We start from the raw sequence: 9,602 nt of genomic DNA, 5'->3' as shown, positions 1-9,602 counted from the left end.
ATCCAAGAATATTGTTATAAAGAAATACAAAATTGCATTTCTATTTTACTCACACACACACACACACACACACACACACACACACACACACACACAATTGAACACAAGTGCTCGGACACAATTACATCATGCCCATCCCATCAACATGCACATATTCAGAGTCCCTCATATCATACAAAATCCTTGCCAATACAAGCATATACAAAACATTTTACAATTAACAAAAGGAGTATTAGACTAATAGATCAACACTTGTATTACTGTTAAATATTTTCAATGAAGTCATTCTTCAGATTTTTTCTTAAACACGTTTTTATTCACGATACCTTTTTTGGGTGAGTGGAAGAGTGTTCTATAAATTTCCACCAAAACACAGAAAACTGGATTTGTAATTGTTATTTTTTGGTCTGGGTATGCAGAGCATGTAGTTGTGTCTGTATTCATTAGTTTAAAAAGTGTCTGCAATCTTTTTTTTCTTTTTTTTAAAGCATTTCTATACATAACATTATGCATGCAAACGGCTTTGTTGAAATACAGCCTGTTGTGAAAAGATAATATGTTAAGTTATCTATAGTCCATTCGGGTCAGGGAGTTCGATTTTAACAATACTATTTTCAGTGCTCTTTTATACATACGGTGAATGAACTTCATGTTTGAGAGGCTACAGCAGTCCCTTACAGTTGACGCATAATCGATTACTGGCAGAATATGTGCACAGAGGAAGAGTTTTTGTAAATGGACATTGAGGATCTTTTTGACTTTTGCTATCTGAAGTTTTCTATTTGAGAGACGTGTACTTAAGTACTTCATATGGTCAGTTCAAGATATATCTTTATCAATAATGACACCCGGAATTTTATGTGAATCTACCTCTTCAATTTTATTAACGTTAAGTTTCGTTTTTGTTTTTTGTTGTTGTTTTTTTGTTGTTGTCTTTTTTGTCGCCCTAGGATGAATCCCTGTGGTACTCCATGTTTAATAGATGCAGAATTTGAGGTTTGATTATTCACTGTTATTAACTGTTTCCTGTCAGAAAGAAAAGATTGTATAATGTGAGTATGCTGTGGTGGTAATTTATAAGCTTCTAATTTACGTAGTAACCAGGAGTGATTGATTACATCAAAAGCCTTTTCAAAATATATAAAGAGGAGACCTGTGAATCTATTTTCATTTATTTCATAATGTTATGTAGATGACTGTCAGTGAGTTGTATGAGGGCTGTATGACAAGAATGGTTTTCATGTAATCCAGACTGGTCTTCATGGAATAGGTCGTTGTCAAAGAGATAAGAATATAAACATTTTTGCAAGTGTTTTTCAATGGGTTTACACAGAGCAGACAAGACAGAAATTGGTCCGGAATTTTAATGGATCAGAAGAACCGCCTGATTTGTACAGTAGAGTGACTCTAGCCTGCTTAAATTTTGAAGGAAAACATTTCTTATCGATACACAATTTAATTATAAAGATAAATATGTCAGAGTATCTACAATAACAGGGGAAGAAGACATACATCCAAGACAGTCACTGGTTGAAGACTAAATGCAACATGAATTTTCTTTGAGTCAATATACTGTTTTAGAATACAGAGGTAATTTTCACTGGTCCTATCGCTTGGTATAATTTTTTTTCAGCAATGGTTGCAAAATAATTATTTAACTGATCTTCTGTTACATCAGTGATGCTTTGTTGTCTTTTTTCCACAATTTATTATCATTCAACTTGTTAATGGCTTTCCAAATTAGACGAGAATCTTTTGTATTAATTAACATTTTCTGAAAATAATTATATTTCGATTTACGTTTCATGGCGTTTACTTTATTTCTTTTTTTCTTATATTGTTCATTTGATCCATACATCTTCAAATAATCTCTATAATGTATTTCAATGTCAATTTCTTTTGTTATCCATGGTGGTTTTGTTTCTTGTCTAACTCTTTCCCTAATAAATGGTGCATGTTTGTTTTATACAGAAGAGAATGTATTTATCCAAAATTCGACAGCTTCATCAGGATCCCTTAACTGATATACATAACCTAAGATGAGTTTGCTAAATCAGAGAGAAAATCATCATCTTTAAAGTTCTTAAAACTCCTGTATAATATAGTTTTATGTCCTACCTTTGGAATTTTAACACGATTTTTAAACCAGGTGAGACAGACTGGGAAATGATCACTACTACCACAAGGTGGAACACATACCTCTACAATGTGTTGTTTTGTGGTTATGTAAATATGATCTATTAAGGTATTTGCGTTTTCAGTAATGTGTGTTGGTCTGTCAATTAATTGTTCTAAGCAATGCATAGAGTAGTTATGATGCCACTTTGGTTTTGGTTTAAACAAATCTATATTGAAATCACCAAGAATAATAGTTTCATAATTTAACATTATCACGTCATCCATTACATAACTAAATATATCCTCCCATTCTACATTTTCTGATGGATTTCTATATACAAACCCCACTATAAGAGTATTATTACCATTAATGTTAATTTCTACCCAAACTGATTCTACATCATAATCTCAAGACTGTTTAATCTCTTACATCTTAATGTGGAAGCAGAATGCATAAGTAAACCAGTAGTTTTGGGCTCAGTGGGATCCGAGTGGATAATTTGGTACCCTGGCATGTTCATATCAGCATCTGTTATGTTAGAAGAAAGTCAAGGTTCAGCAAAACAGAATAAATGAAAAGGATTTCCAGTGTTGCGAATGGTTGCGAAAGCGTCCTTCTTGTTTGTTGCATTATTTATGTTTAAATAACCTAAGCGGAGTCCTTGCTTGGTTGGCCACAAGTCAGGAGCATACGACATGGTTAAGTTACTTGGGAATATAAAGATTACAGAGCAATTTTAACTCAATTTAAAATCATAAACAATAAGGAAAAAAGCACAAACAACTATTATCATAGTTGACCGAGTTGACAGATTATATAAATACAAACCTATAATATGTTCGCAAACAATGTCAAACAACTCTCTGCAGATAATCAAGTAACACGTAAATAGCATAAAGTTTGATTTAAATACAAATAATCACATATCACACACATGCACAAAATGTCAGTCTAAATCTACAATGAAGTAATGTGGACTTTAGGGAATATAGTCCAAAATCAAAAGAAAATCGATAATTCAAAAGTGTGTGTGTGTGTGTGTGTGTGTGTGGAGGATGGGTAAGTAAGTATCTTTGTCGGTTAAGGATTGCGCCTGGTGTAATGAATATTTTGCATGTGTGTTGTTATATATATAAAGAATGCTTGACGTATTTCTCAAATAGAGCTCAAAGCGCTTACATACGCACTATAAATGACGAAATAATAAAGAAACAAAGAAGAAAATGAGAGAGAGAGAGAGAGAGAGAGAAGCTGACCTCCATATTACCTTTTGTGTGATATTGGCTTTTTCTCTTTAAACACGCCATTAAATACTTAGAACACACACGTACACACACACGCGCGCGCACACACACACACGCGCGCGCGCACACTCATGCACGCATGATTGTCAACACTGATTCACGTATTATGTTCACAATTAGAACCCTGTTTTCTGTAGGAGCAGTTTCGTTTAATTTGTGCTATAATCATATGTTGTAGGTGCTACACACACACACACACACACACACACACACACACACACATGCGCGCGTTAATGCATACGCTACATACACACTGACGCTCACTCAAACATATGCTCGCGAAAACATGCACACGGATAAATAAACTGAATGTTATCCTTTTTTTCTCGTTGATTACTGTCAAACTCAAATTAGTGGCGTCTAAAAATCTATGAAAAAAGGAGTAAAAAATAAAAAATAAAAATAAAAAAGAGGCAGAGAAAGAAAGAGAGAAAGGACGGGGTTGAAAGAAATAAAAAAAGAAAAGAAAAAACACCCGACTACCCGGACGCCACATCACTTTAAAAAAAAAGCCTGCAGATCGTGTGTTCTCGCCAACATATTTTCTGTTATCACGGATTGCACTAAAAATCACTCGAAAAAGCTCTGTGTGTGTGTGTGTGTGTGTGTGTGTGTGTGTGGCGGTCGTTGTTTTCCATTGGTGTGTGTTAAGACCTGCGGAGAGAGAGGGACACGTGGGCATTGGAAGGTGAAAGAAGAGAATGGTGACATCTGTTGATTATTGTGCTTGAATTGGTTTGTGTCCATTTCTTCCACAGGGATGGATGTGGAACAAGTTTTAAAATTGTTGAAGTGAGGTGATGATGTGGCAAAGATTGTGTGCATTTGTGGTGGGATATGCGTTCCTGTGTGCTGTCACAGTTTTATGTGATACTGCACATTTATGTTACTGTCAGAAGACACGGGAAGAAAAAAGGTGAACAAATGACAGCTCGGAAGGCCGGGTCATTTGGAAATACTTCCTTGAGTAAGCACGTCAGTGAGCCTCATGGCACTGCACACACGTGTGCATCTGCGAACACACATCCATCCACCCATGCACCCACCCATCCACCCACCCACGGATACATATACACGTGTGTAGACGACGCGTTGCAATTATCATTTTATTTTTTTCAAAGTATGGTGTGGGTGGGTGTCAAAAATGCGATATTCATAAAACGCTTCACTGTGTATGTATGTAATTCACAGGCCTTGAGATTTGATCATACTGTGAACTGCTTTGCATGTTATGTTGAATGCGTGCTGAATGAACTATGATGCAGAGGAATTTGGTGAATGCAGTTGTGAGTTATACCGAGAGGTTCAAGTTGGTTGTTTCTGCGGCCATGCACGCACTGACACACACACACACACACACACACACACACACACACACACACACACACATGCGCGCGCACTCCGTACGCACACACTGTGCGTTTTGTTACTGATTTAGTGTGGATGGTTGTGTTTGAAACTGAAATAGTTCTGTATATTGTTCTACTGTATGTGTATTTCTCAAACCTTGGGAAATAATTTTGCTATGCACTGCTAGGTATGTTAGCTTGCATGAAAAACAACTTGAAACTGCAATTCGTAAATGGATGAACTGTGATGTATACTGAAAAGGATCTTTGGGAAATGTTTCAGTTTGCTCCGCCAAAGGCGCGTGCACACACACACACACACACACACACACATTGACACACGCACGCACTGACACACACACACACACACACACACACACACACACACACACACACACACACAGAGGCGTTGACATTACTTTCCCCGCCGGCTGTGTGCTGTGAAATGTCCGTGCTATGTCACAATGGTGATTCGGTTTCTGGTCCTTTTGCGTGCTTTCTTTTGTGTGGCTCCCGTGCGATCAAATACACGTACACAGGGGCCATTAAAACTCTTTTCGTTTGTTCCGCCAAGAGCACACACACACATACACGCGCGCGCGCGCGCGATATCTTTTCTTTCCATTCTCTTGATGTGCTGTTGTCCTTTTACAGCGGGCTAAAATTATACAGATACCCACTTTATACTAAAATATACGAAATCATATTCTGAGGCCGGGACCCATACGTCAATGTTGGACTGATATAGATCAGTGTTTTTCTTTGCCCCAATATGGTGCATTTGAAACAGAATAATTATAATAATAATAATATTTATATTAAAGCGCTGAATCTTGTGCAGAGACAAATCAAAGCGCTTTCGCACCAGTCCAGTCAATCACACGCATGCATGACTCTAAAACTGGAGAAACTGAAGACAAGGAAGAGGCAGGGAAGGGAGGCTATTTTGGGGAAGAGGTGGGTTTTAAGGCCAGACTTGAAAGAGCTGAGTGCGGAGACCTGACGAAGCCAAAGCGGAAGTCGGTTCATTCCAAATGCAAGGTCCAGAGACCGAGAATTGAAGAACGGCGGCCAACAGTGGAGTGTTTGAATGGCGTAAACAGAGTGGATCCGAAGCCGATCGTAGAGAGCGAGATGGAGTGTAGAGGTGAAGACAGGGAGTCAGTGGAGATGTTGTAAAAGAGAAGTGATATGCTCAGATCTGTTCTTTCTGAGGACGAGTCGGGCAGCAGAGTTTTGTATGCGCCGCTGACTGGATGGGACTGAATGGTTGAAGCAGGCAAACCAGACAACTCAGTAGAGAGTTACAGTAGTCAAGGCGAGAGAGAATGAGAGAAACGACTAGTCTAGATGTTGCGTCAGTGGACAGATATTTCCGAATGAAACTGATGCGCCGCAATTGACAGTAGCAGGATTGACACGTCTGACTGATAATTTTTTGCATGGACAGTGTGTTGTCAAGGACAACGCCGAGGTTCCTGACTGGACTGGAAAGAGGGATGGATGTACTGCCAAGTTCGATTGTGTCAGTTGTGATGCAAGAGTTTTTGTTTCGTTCCTCTGATCATTGCTTCAATTTTGTCCGTGTTCAATTGTAACTTATTTAGAGTCATCCAGCCTTTTGTATGTCCAGGAAGCAGTTGGATATTTCTTGCAAGAGCGACCACAATTTTTTAGGGGTATCACTCTTCTGGAGATGAGTGTCATCAGCATAAGAATGATGACTGACATTATGGCGGTTGATGATTTTAGCGAGAGGAGCAGTGTACAGTGTGAAGAGTCTGGGCCTAAAACAGATCCCTGTGGGACTCCATGTTCGATTTTAACAGGTTCAGACTGGAAATTATCAACAATGACAGACTGGGATCGATCAGTGAGATAAGATTTGAACCAGTTTTGATCAGTGCCGTTCATACAAATGTAAAATGAAGACGGGGAAGAAGGATTGAATGGTCTATCGTGTCAAAGGCGGTTGACAAGTCCGAAGAAGAGTGAGAAGGGAATTTTGTCCTGAGTCGGACGCTAGCAGTAGATTATTCAGGATTCGCGATAGGCAGACTGAAATGGGTGGATGAGATTGTTGAAACAATGGTGGTTGTTGAGCTGCTTCAGGACACTGAGCTTTTTCAAGGAGTTTGGACAGGTATGGAAGATTAGAAACTGGTCGATAGTTTTTTCTAAAATTAATGTTCAGTGCGTCAAGGCTGGGTTTCTTCAGAAGAGACTGGACGATTTCAGTTCTGAAAGTGGATGGAAACGTTCCAGTGAGAAGGGATGAGTTGACAGTATTGGTGATTGTGGGGAGAAGCTGTGAGACACACTGGGAAAAGACAGAGGCTGGTTTTGGATTGAGCTCACAGGATTTCATTGTCAGTATCGAGATGATTTGACACGATGCTAGTAAAGAGATTTGGTGGATGTGGCATCGAGAACTTTGAGAAGTAAAGAAGTTTGTCTTCGCTGATGAGGTCATATGTTTGAATTTATTTATTTGTTTTCGGAATATTAATTTGATTGTGGACTCTCAGTTTTATTGATCGCCATCGCCGTTCCAATTGGCGACGTTTGCGTTTTGCAAGTCGAATGTCTTGTGTGTACCGTGGGGCAGAAGGTCTATCAGGGAGTATGCGGGTAGCTGGGGGTGCATGTTCATCCCGGCCCCCCGGGCAGCAGTTCAGTTGAGAGAGGACAGTGTTGTAATGTGTTGAGACGTCGGTACGGGAAGAAATTTTGGAAAGGCGTTCGGCAGCTTGAGAAGAAAAAGTGTTAATGTTAATGGATTTCAGGTTGCGACGAGTAATGAATTTTTTGGTTCTGGTAGGTCGGAAATTCAGAGGTTAGAAAGGAAACCTGATAAAACGGACACAGAAGCACTGAAACAATTAGAAGAATGGAAAATTGGCCGGAGCTCACGAGCTACATGGGTATCACAAGGAGAAAAAAGAACAAAATATTTTGGCAACTTAGAAAAAAAACATGTCAGTAAAGTTATGAGAAAACTTATTCCAGATGAAGGAAATGAATTATTTGATCAAAGTGACATTATTAATGAAGTTAAAACTTTTTATATAAATCTATATAGAAAAAGAGAAGTAGAAAATTGTGAAATTGAAGATATTGTACTTGAGATCCCCAAACTATTGCCCTAAGAAATAACTAAATTGGGAGGTAGCGTTACTTTAGAAGCAGCAACCTATGCTCTTGAGAATATGAGCAACAACAATTAAAAGCCCTGGCACTAATGGTTTTTCAGCTGAATTTTTAAAGTTTTTGTCAGTTTGTGTGTGTGTGACTCAGTTAGGTCCTTATGCAGTCATTAGGTCCGAAAATAGTGGTTATTTTTCTCAGTTCTTCGGCGTACGTGGGCTGCAACTCCCACATTCACTCGTATGTACACCGGAGTGGGCTTTTACGAGTATGACCGTTTTTATCCCGCCATGTATGCAACCATCCTCCGCCGGCTTTTGGGGGTTGTGCATGCTGGGTATGTACTTGTTTCCATGACTGACCCACCGAACGCTAACATGGATTACAGGATCTTTAACGTGCGTATTTGATCTTCTGCTTGCGTATACACACGAAGGGGGATCAGGTACTGGCAGGTTTGCACATATATTAACCTGGGAGGTTGGAAATATCTCCATCCTCAGTTTACCCACTACACGTCATCACCGAGATTCGAAACCCTCAGAGTGAAAGTCCATCGCTTTAACCACTCGGCTATTGCGCTCGTTTAAAGGTTATGAAATGGGAGAGTTATTTTCAACGCAAATAGTAGGTGTAATTATTTGCATTCCTAAATTAAGGAGATAAGCCTATGAAGTACATTAAAAACTGGAGGCCTATTACACTTTTAAATGTTGTTTATAAAATTGGTTCTGCATGTATACTTCACTCCCTCTTTAACACAGATCAAACTGATTTTATGTTAAACAAACGCACACAAAAACCCACCAAAAACAACAAAAAACCAAAACAAAACAAACAAGAGAGGCACTGAGGCCTTCAAGACTCACTTGTGACTGAGAGTAAAACACACAAGCTTTTTATGTATTGAGTATAATTTCAAAATATAATGTTTAAGGTGAGAAAGATCAGTTTAAAGCAAATTAAGTCCCCTAGCATAATTACAGAGTAATTTCCCTTTTTTACTATCTGCACCAAAACGTTTGCAAAATAAATAAAACTTCCATGCTTAGAAAAAGAAGTTCCCGTTTGAACAAAAAATGATAATAATGACTGCTCTTGTTGTTGGGTCAGAATATCAGATCAAAGTGCCAAGTTTAGAGAATACAAAAAATATAAATATAACAGTAAATGCAGTTTGCATATAATTAGGCTTCATTATTTGTTTTTTTGTGCCCATCCCAGAGGTGCAATATTGTTTTAAACAAGATGACTGGAAAGAACTGAATTTTTCCTATTTTTATGCCTAATTTGGTGTCAACTGAAAAAGTATTTGCAGAGAAAATGTCAATGTTAAAGTTTACCACGGACACACACACACACACACACACACACACAGACAACCGAACACCGGCTTAAAACATAGACTCACTTTGTTTACACAAGTGAGTCAAAAAACAATCACACCACCACAACCAGTGCTTATCAATTATTCTCAGAGCCAAAGAATTTTGGCTTGTCTTTTCGGCTTATGGCTTGACTTGTCCTGTCTTCTCTCTCTCTCTCTCTCTCCATCACACACACACACACAGACTGACCCGCGTTGGTAGGCTGTCAAGGTCTTACCAGCTAGTTAGTAAATAGTCTACTATTTAGTAACTAGCTGGTAGGTTTAATTATTTGCATTCCTAAATTAAGGAGATA

Source organism: Babylonia areolata, chromosome 33 (assembly GCF_041734735.1).
Source record: "Babylonia areolata isolate BAREFJ2019XMU chromosome 33, ASM4173473v1, whole genome shotgun sequence".
NCBI lineage: Eukaryota > Metazoa > Mollusca > Gastropoda > Neogastropoda > Buccinidae > Babylonia > Babylonia areolata.
This window is presented reverse-complemented; position numbering follows the sequence as displayed.